Source organism: Pleurodeles waltl, chromosome 4_1, assembly GCF_031143425.1.
Source record: "Pleurodeles waltl isolate 20211129_DDA chromosome 4_1, aPleWal1.hap1.20221129, whole genome shotgun sequence".
NCBI classification, from domain to species: domain Eukaryota; kingdom Metazoa; phylum Chordata; class Amphibia; order Caudata; family Salamandridae; genus Pleurodeles; species Pleurodeles waltl.
This window is the reverse complement of record NC_090442.1, coordinates 54,794,766-54,810,493: the sequence shown is the minus strand read 5'-3', so window position 1 is coordinate 54,810,493 and position 15,728 is coordinate 54,794,766. Positions and strand designations below refer to the sequence as shown.

General features: G+C 52.7%; 10 non-coding genes across 10 annotated transcripts; 2 read left to right on the top strand and 8 right to left on the bottom strand.

The window, feature by feature from the left end:
- Window positions 1-1,138: 1,138 nt before the first annotated feature.
- Window positions 1,139-1,210, bottom strand: TRNAW-CCA (transfer RNA tryptophan (anticodon CCA)). The gene has a single exon. It is a non-coding gene; the product is annotated as a tRNA-Trp (tRNA).
- A 2,481-nt stretch (window positions 1,211-3,691) lies between these two features.
- TRNAN-GUU (transfer RNA asparagine (anticodon GUU)) lies at window positions 3,692-3,765 on the bottom strand. Its single transcript has one exon. It is a non-coding gene; the product is annotated as a tRNA-Asn (tRNA).
- A 1,706-nt stretch (window positions 3,766-5,471) lies between these two features.
- On the top strand, window positions 5,472-5,542 carry TRNAG-GCC (transfer RNA glycine (anticodon GCC)). Its single transcript has one exon. It is a non-coding gene; the product is annotated as a tRNA-Gly (tRNA).
- A 71-nt stretch (window positions 5,543-5,613) lies between these two features.
- On the bottom strand, window positions 5,614-5,685 carry TRNAW-CCA (transfer RNA tryptophan (anticodon CCA)). Its single transcript has one exon. It is a non-coding gene; the product is annotated as a tRNA-Trp (tRNA).
- Window positions 5,686-5,938: 253 nt separating this feature from the next.
- TRNAN-GUU (transfer RNA asparagine (anticodon GUU)) lies at window positions 5,939-6,012 on the bottom strand. The gene has a single exon. It is a non-coding gene; the product is annotated as a tRNA-Asn (tRNA).
- A 1,845-nt stretch (window positions 6,013-7,857) lies between these two features.
- TRNAW-CCA (transfer RNA tryptophan (anticodon CCA)) lies at window positions 7,858-7,929 on the bottom strand. Its single transcript has one exon. It is a non-coding gene; the product is annotated as a tRNA-Trp (tRNA).
- A 2,030-nt stretch (window positions 7,930-9,959) lies between these two features.
- TRNAG-GCC (transfer RNA glycine (anticodon GCC)) lies at window positions 9,960-10,030 on the top strand. Its single transcript has one exon. It is a non-coding gene; the product is annotated as a tRNA-Gly (tRNA).
- Window positions 10,031-10,101: 71 nt separating this feature from the next.
- TRNAW-CCA (transfer RNA tryptophan (anticodon CCA)) lies at window positions 10,102-10,173 on the bottom strand. The gene has a single exon. It is a non-coding gene; the product is annotated as a tRNA-Trp (tRNA).
- Window positions 10,174-10,426: 253 nt separating this feature from the next.
- On the bottom strand, window positions 10,427-10,500 carry TRNAN-GUU (transfer RNA asparagine (anticodon GUU)). The gene has a single exon. It is a non-coding gene; the product is annotated as a tRNA-Asn (tRNA).
- A 1,845-nt stretch (window positions 10,501-12,345) lies between these two features.
- TRNAW-CCA (transfer RNA tryptophan (anticodon CCA)) lies at window positions 12,346-12,417 on the bottom strand. Its single transcript has one exon. It is a non-coding gene; the product is annotated as a tRNA-Trp (tRNA).
- Between the last annotated feature and the right edge of the window lie 3,311 nt (window positions 12,418-15,728).

The following is a 15,728-nucleotide window of genomic DNA, read 5'->3' as shown; positions in this document are numbered from 1 at the left end:
ATGGTGGGAAGGCCACGAGACACGTGACTTTTCTCTTTCCTTGTTAGCATAGTTTCCTGCCACTGTCTTGGTGTGCTGCCAGCCTGTGAGACACGTGTCTTGCCCATCTCAGCTCCACTGTGGCATGTTAGATATGTCTTTGAGCAGAGTCCCGGTCCCAGAGCTGCTGCCTTCTCTGCACTCTGGCTTGTAAGACTGCAGGCAAAGGCCCTCCCTGGCCCCTCAGCCAGATAGATACATTTACCTGCAGGGCTCAGCTTTGGTGAAAGATATTGGCGAGAGAGAGGAAAGGGGACGGCCCGTGGTGCACCCCCTATTTTGCATAGAACCACAGCCTCCTGGGAGGGCAGAGACATGAGGGTTCTCAGGGAAAGCCCTCCCAGGAGTGTTGAAGGGCAGGACGTGAAACACAGCAATCCCGGAATGGCCTGGTCTAAGATGCCTGTGCAATAGGCCTGGCCCTAGGCTTCCGGGGCTCTTCCTCGGCAGAGGCCCCAGTGGTATGAGCCCGACCAGGGCTGTCCCCGACCAGGGCTGTAGGGCGCGTTGGGAGCGCGTTAGGGACGCGAAAGAGGGCGCAGGGCGCAGAACTCTGCCCGTTTCTCCCCAGGATTTTGGGGAGGACAGGGAATCTGGCCAGGTCAGTGACTAGGCTTTCCCAGAAGGAAAGTCCAGTGACAGTGGCATGTTGTGAAACACAAGATTGCTGGTGGTCTGGAGGGTGCTTTCTGTCAGCCACTTCTCCCGGGAGCAGCCAGAGAGCAGGCTGATGTCGTGCTCTGTCAAGCACAACACTGGCCCCAAACCACTGTCCTTAGCAAAAGCAGAAACATTCATAGTTTCAGTCTCCTGCATCTGATTCCTGCCATCAGCATGTGAACGTTTGGCAGTCCAAGGCTTGCCATGCAAACTTTGTTCATAGGTGTCCCATGCGAATGCATGGGCCTCATCACTACTGTCTACGGCAGGGCTCTCTGCTCAGGTTATGTAAGTGAAGCATTGGTGGTTCTGTGGTAGAATTCTCGCCTGCCACGCGGGAGGCCCGGGTTCGATTCCCGGCCAATGCAAAGCGCCCTTCTGTTGGCTTTGCTTTAGAAGTCAGCGATATAGACTTGGTGGGGAAAAAAATGTCAAAGAGTGACCCCGACGTGATTTGAACACGCAACCTTCTGATCTGGAGTCAGACGCGCTACCGTTGCGCCACGAGGTCCCTGTGCATGCAGTTCTCAGCCCCGGATCAAGAAATGCTTCTGTGCCTTTTATTGGCCCTCAGTACGCCTGTGGTTAAAGTAGAAGGCTTGGTGGCCCGTTTCCAGTCCTATTGGTGGAAATGACTAGAGGTGAAGAGATGAGAGAAGATAGAAATGTTGAGATAGAGCATGTCACGCAGGCAAAGCGAGAGCTCTAAGAGCAAAGCCAGACAGCTGTGTTTTAATTCAGGACTTGATGTAGGCAAAAGCATACGTCCCTGGGTGGGCTTGAACCACCAACCTTTCGGTTAACAGCCGAACCCGCTAACCGATTGCGCCACAGAGACCAACCACCGGAGTGAGCGTGTTGGGACTCAATATATGTTTTTACCTTTGTGCTCCTGCCTGCAGCTCTAAGGTCCTGGCATAAGACAGGTAGGCTTAGACTCCATTGTGACATGTCTTACTTCTCTTAGAAGAAGGTTCTGAGTTGCCAGGCAGCTTATCTTCTGCCGGGCACACTTTCCTTTGCAGGCTTTCAGGTTGTGAATCCAGCACTGCTTAGGTGTCCATGTCAGACATGAGCAGCTCATTGAGCCCCACTGTGTGTTTTTTGTGGAGATACAACTCTCAGACTAGAGGGAGCAGGCGGGAAGTGGGTGAGACTCACACAGGGTGGGTGGGGCAGTTAAAGGATGTTATCTAATAGTGTAATCGAGGAGTTGGGTTTTTTGTGCACTACACTTTAACCAGCGATTCTTTCTAAAAGGAAATCCCAGGGCAGTACCCGCAATGAGTGGCATCCCCACACCCGAGGTTGCATTGTGGTAGCTGTTCCCTGAGCCCCTAGCCCCTGTCCCCATGTCGCCCTTTCTCCTCGTGTAACTCACCTCAGGTTCGGTGGCTCTGATACTTGCTGCTTCTGCGCGATCATCCCCATGATCTGGGCCTTTGTACGAAATGTCATGTAAGATGACTTTATTCAGCACAGCGTTTGTCATTTGCTTGGTTGTCCTGTCACTGTTGGATGTTTTCTTGCGCAGACTACTGTCTAATGGTGGGAAGGCCACGAGACACGTGACTTTTCTCTTTCCTTGTTAGCATAGTTTCCTGCCACTGTCTTGTTGTGCTGCCTGCCTGTGAGACACGTGTCTTGCCCATCTCAGCTCCACTGTGGCATGTTAGATATGTCTTTGAGCAGAGTCCCGGTCCCAGAGCTGCTGCCTTCTCTGCACTCTGGCTTGTAAGACTGCAGGCAAAGGCCCTCCCTGGCCCCTCAGCCAGATAGATACATTTACCTGCAGGGCTCAGCTTTGGTGAAAGATATTGGCGAGAGAGAGGAAAGGGGACGGCCCGTGGTGCACCCCCTATTTTGCATAGAACCACAGCCTCCTGGGAGGGGAGAGACATGAGGGTTCTCAGGGAAAGCCCTCCCAGGAGTGTTGAAGGGCAGGACGTGAAACACAGCAATCCCGGAATGGCCTGGTCTAAGATGCCTGTGCAATAGGCCTGGCCCTAGGCTTCCGGGGCTCTTCCTCGGCAGAGGCCCCAGTGGTATGAGCCCGACCAGGGCTGTAGGGCGCGTTGGGAGCGCGTTAGGGGCGCGAAAGAGGGCGCAGGGCGCAGAACTCTGCCCGTTTCTCCCCAGGATTTTGGGGAGGACAGGGAATCTGGCCAGGTCAGTGACTAGGCTTTCCCAGAAGGAAAGTCCAGTGACAGTGGCATGTTGTGAAACACAAGATTGCTGGTGGTCTGGAGGGTGCTTTCTGTCAGCCACTTCTCCTGGGAGCAGCCAGAGAGCAGGCTGATGTCGTGCTCTGTCAAGCACAACACTGGCCCCAAACCACTGTCCTTAGCAAAAGCAGAAACATTCACAGTTTCAGACTCCTGCATCTGATTCCTGCCATCAGCATGTGAACGTTTGGCAGTCCAAGGCTTGCCATGCAAACTTTGTTCATAGGTGTCCCATGCGAATGCATGGGCCTCATCACTACTGCCTACGGCAGGGCTCTCTGCTCAGCCTATGTAAGTGAAGCATTGGTGGTTCAGTGGTAGAATTCTCGCCTGCCACGCGGGAGGCCCAGGTTCGATTTCCGGCCAATGCAAAGCGCCCTTCTTTTGGCTTTGCTTTAGAAGTCAGAGATATTGACTTGGTGGGGAAAAAAATGTCAAAGAGTGACCCCGACGTGATTTGAACACGCAACCTTCTGATCTGGAGTCAGACGCTCTACCGTTGCGCCACGAGGTCCCTGTGCATGCAGTTCTCAGCCCCGGATCAAGAAATGCTTCTGTGCCTTTTATTGGCCCTCAGTACGCCTGTCGTTAAAGTAGAAGGCTTGGTGGCCCGTTTCCAGTCCTATTGGTGGAAATGACTAGAGGTGAAGAGATGAGAGAAGATAGAAATGTTGAGATAGAGCATGTCACGCAGGCAAAGCGAGAGCTCTAAGAGCAAAGCCAGACAGCTGTGTTTTAATTCAGGACTTGATGTAGGCAAAAGCATACGTCCCTGGGTGGGCTTGAACCACCAACCTTTCGGTTAACAGCCGAACGCGCTAACCGATTGCGCCACAGAGACCAACCACCGCAGTGAGCGTGTTGGGACTCAATATATGTTTTTACCTTTGTGCTCCTGCCTGCAGCTCTTAGGTCCTGGCATAAGACAGGTAGGCTTAGACTCCATTGTGACATGTCTTACTTCTCTTAGAAGAAGGTTCTGAGTTGCCAGGCAGCTTATCTTCTGCCGGGCACACTTTCCTTTGCAGGCTTTCAGGTTGTGAATCCAGCACTGCTTAGGTGTCCATGTCAGACATGAGCAGCTCATTGAGCCCCACTGTGTGTTTTTTGTGGAGATACAACTCTCAGACTAGAGGGAGCAGGCGGGAAGTGGGTGAGACTCACACAGGGTGGGTGGGGCAGTTAAAGGATGTTATCTAATAGTGTAATCGAGGAGTTGGTTTGTTTGTGCACTACACTTTAACCAGCGATTCTTTCTAAAAGGAAATCCCAGGGCAGTACCCGCAATGAGTGGCATCCCCACACCCGAGGTTGCATTGTGGTAGCTGTTCCCTGAGCCCATAGCCCCTGTCCCCATGTCGCCCTTTCTCCTCGTGTAACTCACCCCAGGTTCGGTGGCTCTGATACTTGCTGCTTCTGCTGCGCGATCATCCCCATGATCTGGGCCTTTGTACGAAATGTCATGTAAGATGACTTTATTCAGCACGGCGTTTGTCATTTGCTTGGTTGTCCTGTCACTGTTGGATGTTTTCTTGCGCAGACTACTGTCTAATGGTGGGAAGGCCACGAGACACGTGACTTTTCTCTTTCCTTGTTAGCATAGTTTCCTGCCACTGTCTTGGTGTGCTGCCAGCCTGTGAGACACGTGTCTTGCCCATCTCAGCTCCACTGTGGCATGTTAGATATGTCTTTGAGCAGAGTCCCGGTCCCAGAGCTGCTGCCTTCTCTGCACTCTGGCTTGTAAGACTGCAGGCAAAGGCCCTCCCTGGCCCCTCAGCCAGATAGATACATTTACCTGCAGGGCTCAGCTTTGGTGAAAGATATTGGCGAGAGAGAGGAAAGGGGACGGCCCGTGGTGCACCCCCTATTTTGCATAGAACCACAGCCTCCTGGGAGGGCAGAGACATGAGGGTTCTCAGGGAAAGCCCTCCCAGGAGTGTTGAAGGGCAGGACGTGAAACACAGCAATCCCGGAATGGCCTGGTCTAAGATGCCTGTGCAATAGGCCTGGCCCTAGGCTTCCGGGGCTCTTCCTCGGCAGAGGCCCCAGTGGTATGAGCCCGACCAGGGCTGTGCCCGACCAGGGCTGTAGGGCGCGTTGGGAGCGCGTTAGGGACGCGAAAGAGGGCGCAGGGTGCAGAACTCTGCCCGTTTCTCCCCAGGATTTTGGGGAGGACAGGGAATCTGGCCAGGTCAGTGACTAGGCTTTCCCAGAAGGAAAGTCCAGTGACAGTGGCATGTTGTGAAACACAAGATTGCTGGTGGTCTGGAGGGTGCTTTCTGTCAGCCACTTCTCCCGGGAGCAGCCAGAGAGCAGGCTGATGTCGTGCTCTGTCAAGCACAACACTGGCCCCAAACCACTGTCCTTAGCAAAAGCAGAAACATTCATAGTTTCAGTCTCCTGCATCTGATTCCTGCCATCAGCATGTGAACGTTTGGCAGTCCAAGGCTTGCCATGCAAACTTTGTTCATAGGTGTCCCATGCGAATGCATGGGCCTCATCACTACTGTCTACGGCAGGGCACTCTGCTCAGCCTATGTAAGTGAAGCATTGGTGGTTCAGTGGTAGAATTCTCGCCTGCCACGCGGGAGGCCCGGGTTCGATTCCCGGCCAATGCAAAGCGCCCTTCTTTTGGCTTTGCTTTAGAAGTCAGAGATATAGACTTGGTGTGGAAAAAAATGTCAAAGAGTGACCCCGACGTGATTTGAACACGCAACCTTCTGATCTGGAGTCAGACGCGCTACCGTTGCGCCACGAGGTCCCTGTGCATGCAGTTCTCAGCCCCGGATCAAGAAATGCTTCTGTGCCTTTTATTGGCCCTCAGTACACCTGTGGTTAAAGTAGAAGGCTTGGTGGCCCGTTTCCAGTCCTATTGGTGGAAATGACTAGAGGTGAAGAGATGAGAGAAGATAGAAATGTTGAGATAGAGCATGTCACGCAGGCAAAGCGAGAGCTCTAAGAGCAAAGCCAGACAGCTGTGTTTTAATTCAGGACTTGATGTAGGCAAAAGCATACGTCCCTGGGTGGGCTTGAACCACCAACCTTTCGGTTAACAGCCGAACGCGCTAACCGATTGCGCCACAGAGACCAACCACTGCAGTGAGCGTGTTGGGACTCAATATATGTTTTTAGCTTTGTGCTCCACCCTGCAGCTCTAAGGTCCTGGCATAAGACAGGTAGGCTTAGACTCCATTGTGACATGTCTTACTTCTCTTAGAAGAAGGTTCTGAGTTGCCAGGCAGCTTATCTTCTGCCGGGCACACTTTCCTTTGCAGGCTTTCAGGTTGTGAATCCAGCACTGCTTAGGTGTCCATGTCAGACATGAGCAGCTCATTGAGCCCCACTGTGTGTTTTTTGTGGAGATACAACTCTCAGACTAGAGGGAGCAGGCGGGAAGTGGGTGAGACTCACACAGGGTGGGTGGGGCAGTTAAAGGATGTTATCTAATAGTGTAATCGAGGAGTTGGGTTTTTTGTGCACTACACTTTAACCAGCGATTCTTTCTAAAAGGAAATCCCAGGGCAGTACCCGCAATGAGTGGCATCCCCACACCCGAGGTTGCATTGTGTTAGCTGTTCCCTGAGCCCCTAGCCCCTGTCCCCATGTCGCCCTTTCTCCTCGTGTAACTCACCTCAGGTTCGGTGGCTCTGATACTTGCTGCTTCTGCGCGATCATCCCCATGATCTGGGCCTTTGTACGAAATGTCATGTAAGATGACTTTATTCAGCACAGCGTTTGTCATTTGCTTGGTTGTCCTGTCACTGTTGGATGTTTTCTTGCGCAGACTACTGTCTAATGGTGGGAAGGCCACGAGACACGTGACTTTTCTCTTTCCTTGTTAGCATAGTTTCCTGCCACTGTCTTGTTTTGCTGCCTGCCTGTGAGACACGTGTCTTGCCCATCTCAGCTCCACTGTGGCATGTTAGATATGTCTTTGAGCAGAGTCCCGGTCCCAGAGCTGCTGCCTTCTCTGCACTCTGGCTTGTAAGACTGCAGGCAAAGGCCCTCCCTGGCCCCTCAGCCAGATAGATACATTTACCTGCAGGGCTCAGCTTTGGTGAAAGATATTGGCGAGAGAGAGGAAAGGGGACGGCTCGTGGTGCACCCCCTATTTTGCATAGAACCACAGCCTCCTGGGAGGGCAGAGACATGAGGGTTCTCAGGGAAAGCCCTCCCAGGAGTGTTGAAGGGCAGGACGTGAAACACAGCAATCCCGGAATGGCCTGGTCTAAGATGCCTGTGCAATAGGCCTGGCCCTAGGCTTCCGGGGCTCTTCCTCGGCAGAGGCCCCAGTGGTATGAGCCCGACCAGGGCTCTGCCCGACCAGGGCTGTAGGGCGCGTTGGGAGCGCGTTAGGGACGCGAAAGAGGGCGCAGGGCGCAGAACTCTGCCCGTTTCTCCCCAGGATTTTGGGGAGGACAGGGAATCTGGCCAGGTCAGTGACTAGGCTTTCCCAGAAGGAAAGTCCAGTGACAGTGGCATGTTGTGAAACACAAGATTGCTGGTGGTCTGGAGGGTGCTTTCTGTCAGCCACTTCTCCCGGGAGCAGCCAGAGAGCAGGCTGATGTCGTGCTCTGTCAAGCACAACACTGGCCCCAAACCACTGTCCTTAGCAAAAGCAGAAACATTCATAGTTTCAGTCTCCTGCATCTGATTCCTGCCATCAGCATGTGAACGTTTGGCAGTCCAAGGCTTGCCATGCAAACTTTGTTCATAGGTGTCCCATGCAAATGCATGGGCCTCATCACTACTGTCTACGGCAGGGCTCTCTGCTCAGGATATGTAAGTGAAGCATTGGTGGTTCAGTGGTAGAATTCTCACCTGCCACGCGGGAGGCCCGGGTTCGATTCCCGGCCAATGCAAAGCGCCCTTCTTTTGGCTTTGCTTTAGAAGTCAGAGATATAGACTTGGTGGGGAAAAAAATGTCAAAGAGTGACCCCGACGTGATTTGAACACGCAACCTTCTGATCTGGAGTCAGACGCGCTACCGTTGCGCCACGAGGTCCCTGTGCATGCAGTTCTCAGCCCCGGATCAAGAAATGCTTCTGTGCCTTTTATTGGCCCTCAGTACGCCTGTGGTTAAAGTAGAAGGCTTTGTGGCCCGTTTCCAGTCCTATTGGTGGAAATGACTAGAGGTGAAGAGATGAGAGAAGATAGAAATGTTGAGATAGAGCATGTCACGCAGGCAAAGCGAGAGCTCTAAGAGCAAAGCCAGACAGCTGTGTTTTAATTCAGGACTTGATGTAGGCAAAAGCATACGTCCCTGGGTGGGCTTGAACCACCAACCTTTCGGTTAACAGACGAACGCGCTAACCGATTGCGCCACAGAGACCAACCACTGCAGTGAGCGTGTTGGGACTCAATATATGTTTTTACCTTTGTGCTCCTGCCTGCAGCTCTAAGGTCCTGGCATAAGACAGGTAGGCTTAGACTCCATTGTGACATGTCTTACTTCTCTTAGAAGAAGGTTCTGAGTTGCCAGGCAGCTTATCTTCTGCCGGGCACACTTTCCTTTGCAGGCTTTCAGGTTGTGAATCCAGCACTGCTTAGGTGTCCATGTCAGACATGAGCAGCTCATTGAGCCCCACTGTGTGTTTTTTGTGGAGATACAACTCTCAGACTAGAGGGAGCAGGCGGGAAGTGGGTGAGACTCACACAGGGTGGGTGGGGCAGTTAAAGGATGTTATCTAATAGTGTAATCGAGGAGTTGGGTTTTTTGTGCACTACACTTTAACCAGCGATTCTTTCTAAAAGGAAATCCCAGGGCAGTACCCGCAATGAGTGGCATCCCCACACCCGAGGTTGCATTGTGGTAGCTGTTCCCTGAGCCCCTAGCCCCTGTCCCCATGTCGCCCTTTCTCCTCGTGTAACTCACCTCAGGTTCGGTGGCTCTGATACTTGCTGCTTCTGCGCGATCATCCCCATGATCTGGGCCTTTGTACGAAATGTCATGTAAGATGACTTTATTCAGCACGGCGTTTGTCATTTGCTTGGTTGTCCTGTCACTGTTGGATGTTTTCTTGCGCAGACTACTGTCTAATGGTGGGAAGGCCACGAGACACGTGACTTTTCTCTTTCCTTGTTAGCATAGTTTCCTGCCACTGTCTTGGTGTGCTGCCAGCCTGTGAGACACGTGTCTTGCCCATCTCAGCTCCACTGTGGCATGTTAGATATGTCTTTGAGCAGAGTCCCGGTCCCAGAGCTGCTGCCTTCTCTGCACTCTGGCTTGTAAGACTGCAGGCAAAGGCCCTCCCTGGCCCCTCAGCCAGATAGATACATTTACCTGCAGGGCTCAGCTTTGGTGAAAGATATTGGCGAGAGAGAGGAAAGGGGACGGCCCGTGGTGCACCCCCTATTTTGCATAGAACCACAGCCTCCTGGGAGGGCAGAGACATGAGGGTTCTCAGGGAAAGCCCTCCCAGGAGTGTTGAAGGGCAGGACGTGAAACACAGCAATCCCGGAATGGCCTGGTCTAAGATGCCTGTGCAATAGGCCTGGCCCTAGGCTTCCGGGGCTCTTCCTCGGCAGAGGCCCCAGTGGTATGAGCCCGACCAGGGCTGTGCCCGACCAGGGCTGTAGGGCGCGTTGGGAGCGCGTTAGGGACGCGAAAGAGGGCGCAGGGTGCAGAACTCTGCCCGTTTCTCCCCAGGATTTTGGGGAGGACAGGGAATCTGGCCAGGTCAGTGACTAGGCTTTCCCAGAAGGAAAGTCCAGTGACAGTGGCATGTTGTGAAACACAAGATTGCTGGTGGTCTGGAGGGTGCTTTCTGTCAGCCACTTCTCCCGGGAGCAGCCAGAGAGCAGGCTGATGTCGTGCTCTGTCAAGCACAACACTGGCCCCAAACCACTGTCCTTAGCAAAAGCAGAAACATTCATAGTTTCAGTCTCCTGCATCTGATTCCTGCCATCAGCATGTGAACGTTTGGCAGTCCAAGGCTTGCCATGCAAACTTTGTTCATAGGTGTCCCATGCGAATGCATGGGCCTCATCACTACTGTCTACGGCAGGGCACTCTGCTCAGCCTATGTAAGTGAAGCATTGGTGGTTCAGTGGTAGAATTCTCGCCTGCCACGCGGGAGGCCCGGGTTCGATTCCCGGCCAATGCAAAGCGCCCTTCTTTTGGCTTTGCTTTAGAAGTCAGAGATATAGACTTGGTGTGGAAAAAAATGTCAAAGAGTGACCCCGACGTGATTTGAACACGCAACCTTCTGATCTGGAGTCAGACGCGCTACCGTTGCGCCACGAGGTCCCTGTGCATGCAGTTCTCAGCCCCGGATCAAGAAATGCTTCTGTGCCTTTTATTGGCCCTCAGTACACCTGTGGTTAAAGTAGAAGGCTTGGTGGCCCGTTTCCAGTCCTATTGGTGGAAATGACTAGAGGTGAAGAGATGAGAGAAGATAGAAATGTTGAGATAGAGCATGTCACGCAGGCAAAGCGAGAGCTCTAAGAGCAAAGCCAGACAGCTGTGTTTTAATTCAGGACTTGATGTAGGCAAAAGCATACGTCCCTGGGTGGGCTTGAACCACCAACCTTTCGGTTAACAGCCGAACGCGCTAACCGATTGCGCCACAGAGACCAACCACTGCAGTGAGCGTGTTGGGACTCAATATATGTTTTTAGCTTTGTGCTCCACCCTGCAGCTCTAAGGTCCTGGCATAAGACAGGTAGGCTTAGACTCCATTGTGACATGTCTTACTTCTCTTAGAAGAAGGTTCTGAGTTGCCAGGCAGCTTATCTTCTGCCGGGCACACTTTCCTTTGCAGGCTTTCAGGTTGTGAATCCAGCACTGCTTAGGTGTCCATGTCAGACATGAGCAGCTCATTGAGCCCCACTGTGTGTTTTTTGTGGAGATACAACTCTCAGACTAGAGGGAGCAGGCGGGAAGTGGGTGAGACTCACACAGGGTGGGTGGGGCAGTTAAAGGATGTTATCTAATAGTGTAATCGAGGAGTTGGGTTTTTTGTGCACTACACTTTAACCAGCGATTCTTTCTAAAAGGAAATCCCAGGGCAGTACCCGCAATGAGTGGCATCCCCACACCCGAGGTTGCATTGTGTTAGCTGTTCCCTGAGCCCCTAGCCCCTGTCCCCATGTCGCCCTTTCTCCTCGTGTAACTCACCTCAGGTTCGGTGGCTCTGATACTTGCTGCTTCTGCGCGATCATCCCCATGATCTGGGCCTTTGTACGAAATGTCATGTAAGATGACTTTATTCAGCACAGCGTTTGTCATTTGCTTGGTTGTCCTGTCACTGTTGGATGTTTTCTTGCGCAGACTACTGTCTAATGGTGGGAAGGCCACGAGACACGTGACTTTTCTCTTTCCTTGTTAGCATAGTTTCCTGCCACTGTCTTGTTTTGCTGCCTGCCTGTGAGACACGTGTCTTGCCCATCTCAGCTCCACTGTGGCATGTTAGATATGTCTTTGAGCAGAGTCCCGGTCCCAGAGCTGCTGCCTTCTCTGCACTCTGGCTTGTAAGACTGCAGGCAAAGGCCCTCCCTGGCCCCTCAGCCAGATAGATACATTTACCTGCAGGGCTCAGCTTTGGTGAAAGATATTGGCGAGAGAGAGGAAAGGGGACGGCTCGTGGTGCACCCCCTATTTTGCATAGAACCACAGCCTCCTGGGAGGGCAGAGACATGAGGGTTCTCAGGGAAAGCCCTCCCAGGAGTGTTGAAGGGCAGGACGTGAAACACAGCAATCCCGGAATGGCCTGGTCTAAGATGCCTGTGCAATAGGCCTGGCCCTAGGCTTCCGGGGCTCTTCCTCGGCAGAGGCCCCAGTGGTATGAGCCCGACCAGGGCTCTGCCCGACCAGGGCTGTAGGGCGCGTTGGGAGCGCGTTAGGGACGCGAAAGAGGGCGCAGGGCGCAGAACTCTGCCCGTTTCTCCCCAGGATTTTGGGGAGGACAGGGAATCTGGCCAGGTCAGTGACTAGGCTTTCCCAGAAGGAAAGTCCAGTGACAGTGGCATGTTGTGAAACACAAGATTGCTGGTGGTCTGGAGGGTGCTTTCTGTCAGCCACTTCTCCCGGGAGCAGCCAGAGAGCAGGCTGATGTCGTGCTCTGTCAAGCACAACACTGGCCCCAAACCACTGTCCTTAGCAAAAGCAGAAACATTCATAGTTTCAGTCTCCTGCATCTGATTCCTGCCATCAGCATGTGAACGTTTGGCAGTCCAAGGCTTGCCATGCAAACTTTGTTCATAGGTGTCCCATGCAAATGCATGGGCCTCATCACTACTGTCTACGGCAGGGCTCTCTGCTCAGGATATGTAAGTGAAGCATTGGTGGTTCAGTGGTAGAATTCTCACCTGCCACGCGGGAGGCCCGGGTTCGATTCCCGGCCAATGCAAAGCGCCCTTCTTTTGGCTTTGCTTTAGAAGTCAGAGATATAGACTTGGTGGGGAAAAAAATGTCAAAGAGTGACCCCGACGTGATTTGAACACGCAACCTTCTGATCTGGAGTCAGACGCGCTACCGTTGCGCCACGAGGTCCCTGTGCATGCAGTTCTCAGCCCCGGATCAAGAAATGCTTCTGTGCCTTTTATTGGCCCTCAGTACGCCTGTGGTTAAAGTAGAAGGCTTTGTGGCCCGTTTCCAGTCCTATTGGTGGAAATGACTAGAGGTGAAGAGATGAGAGAAGATAGAAATGTTGAGATAGAGCATGTCACGCAGGCAAAGCGAGAGCTCTAAGAGCAAAGCCAGACAGCTGTGTTTTAATTCAGGACTTGATGTAGGCAAAAGCATACGTCCCTGGGTGGGCTTGAACCACCAACCTTTCGGTTAACAGACGAACGCGCTAACCGATTGCGCCACAGAGACCAACCACTGCAGTGAGCGTGTTGGGACTCAATATATGTTTTTACCTTTGTGCTCCTGCCTGCAGCTCTAAGGTCCTGGCATAAGACAGGTAGGCTTAGACTCCATTGTGACATGTCTTACTTCTCTTAGAAGAAGGTTCTGAGTTGCCAGGCAGCTTATCTTCTGCCGGGCACACTTTCCTTTGCAGGCTTTCAGGTTGTGAATCCAGCACTGCTTAGGTGTCCATGTCAGACATGAGCAGCTCATTGAGCCCCACTGTGTGTTTTTTGTGGAGATACAACTCTCAGACTAGAGGGAGCAGGCGGGAAGTGGGTGAGACTCACACAGGGTGGGTGGGGCAGTTAAAGGATGTTATCTAATAGTGTAATCGAGGAGTTGGGTTTTTTGTGCACTACACTTTAACCAGCGATTCTTTCTAAAAGGAAATCCCAGGGCAGTACCCGCAATGAGTGGCATCCCCACACCCGAGGTTGCATTGTGGTAGCTGTTCCCTGAGCCCCTAGCCCCTGTCCCCATGTCGCCCTTTCTCCTCGTGTAACTCACCTCAGGTTCGGTGGCTCTGATACTTGCTGCTTCTGCGCGATCATCCCCATGATCTGGGCCTTTGTACGAAATGTCATGTAAGATGACTTTATTCAGCACGGCGTTTGTCATTTGCTTGGTTGTCCTGTCACTGTTGGATGTTTTCTTGCGCAGACTACTGTCTAATGGTGGGAAGGCCACGAGACACGTGACTTTTCTCTTTCCTTGTTAGCATAGTTTCCTGCCACTGTCTTGGTGTGCTGCCAGCCTGTGAGACACGTGTCTTGCCCATCTCAGCTCCACTGTGGCATGTTAGATATGTCTTTGAGCAGAGTCCCGGTCCCAGAGCTGCTGCCTTCTCTGCACTCTGGCTTGTAAGACTGCAGGCAAAGGCCCTCCCTGGCCCCTCAGCCAGATAGATACATTTACCTGCAGGGCTCAGCTTTGGTGAAAGATATTGGCGAGAGAGAGGAAAGGGGACGGCCCGTGGTGCACCCCCTATTTTGCATAGAACCACAGCCTCCTGGGAGGGGAGAGACATGAGGGTTCTCAGGGAAAGCCCTCCCAGGAGTGTTGAAGGGCAGGACGTGAAACACAGCAATCCCGGAATGGCCTGGTCTAAGATGCCTGTGCAATAGGCCTGGCCCTAGGCTTCCGGGGCTCTTCCTCGGCAGAGGCCCCAGTGGTATGAGCCCGACCAGGGCTGTGCCCGACCAGGGCTGTAGGGCGCATTGGGAGCGCGTTAGGGACGCGAAAGAGGGCGCAGGGCGCAGAACTCTGCCCGTTCTCCCCAGGATTTTGGGGAGGACAGGGAATCTGGCCAGGTCAGTGACTAGGCTTTCCCAGAAGGAAAGTCCAGTGACAGTGGCATGTTGTGAAACACAAGATTGCTGGTGGTCTGGAGGGTGCTTTCTGTCAGCCACTTCTCCCGGGAGCAGCCAGAGAGCAGGCTGATGTCGTGCTCTGTCAAGCACAACACTGGCCCCAAACCACTGTCCTTAGCAAAAGCAGAAACATTCATAGTTTCAGTCTCCTGCAACTGATTCCTGCCATCAGCATGTGAACGTTTGGCAGTCCAAGGCTTGCCATGCAAACTTTGTTCATAGGTGTCCCATGCGAATGCATGGGCCTCATCACTACTGTCTACGGCAGGGCTCTCTGCTCAGCCTATGTAAGTGAAGCATTGGTGGTTCAGTGGTAGAATTCTCGCCTGCCACACGGGAGGCCCGGGTTCGATTCCCGGCCAATGCAAAGCGCCCTTCTTTTGGCTTTGCTTTAGAAGTCAGAGATATAGACTTGGTGGGCAACAAAATGTCAAAGAGTGACCCCGACGTGATTTGAACACGCAACCTTCTGATCTGGAGTCAGACGCGCTACAGTTGCGCCACGAGGTCCCTGTGCATGCAGTTCTCAGCCCCGGATCAAGAAATGCTTCTGTGCCTTTTATTGGCCCTCAGTACGCCTGTGGTTAAAGTAGAAGGATTGGTGGCCCGTTTCCAGTCCTATTGGTGGAAATGACTAGAGGTGAAGAGATGAGAGAAGATAGAAATGTTGAGATAGAGCGTGTCACGCAGGCAAAGCGAGAGCTCTAAGAGCAAAGCCAGACAGCTGTGTTTTAATTCAGGACTTGATGTAGGCAAAAGTACACGTCCCTGGGTGGGCTTGAACCACCAACCTTTCGGTTAACAGCCGAACGTGCTAACCGATTGCGCCACAGAGACCAACCACCGCAGTGAGCGTGTTGGGACTCAATATATGTTTTTACCTTTGTGCTCCTGCCTGCAGCTCTAAGGTCCTGGCATAAGACAGGTAGGCTTAGACTCCATTGTGACATGTCTTACTTCTCTTAGAAGAAGGTTCTGAGTTGCCAGGCAGCTTATCTTCTGCCGGGCACACTTTCCTTTGCAGGCTTTCAGGTTGTGAATCCAGCACTGCTTAGGTGTCCATGTCAGACATGAGCAGCTCATTGAGCCCCACTGTGTGTTTTTTGTGGAGATACAACTCTCAGACTAGAGGGAGCAGGCGGGAAGTGGGTGAGACTCACACAGGGTGGGTGGGGCAGTTAAAGGATGTTATCTAATAGTGTAATCGAGGAGTTGGGTTTTTTGTGCACTACATTTTAACCAGCGATTCTTTCTAAAAGGAAATCCCAGGGCAGTACCCGCAATGAGTGGCATCCCCACACCCGAGGTTGCATTGTGGTAGCTGTTCCCTGAGCCCCTAGCCCCTGTCCCCATGTCGCCCTTTCTCCTCGTGTAACTCACCTCAGGTTCGGTGGCTCTGATACTTGCTGCTTCTGCGCGATCATCCCCATGATCTGGGCCTTTATACGAAATGTCATGTAAGATGACTTTATTCAGCACGGCGTTTGTCATTTGCTTGGTTGTCCTGTCACTGTTGGATGTTTTCTTGCGCAGACTACTGTCTAATGGTGGGAAGGCCACGAGACACGTGACTTTTCT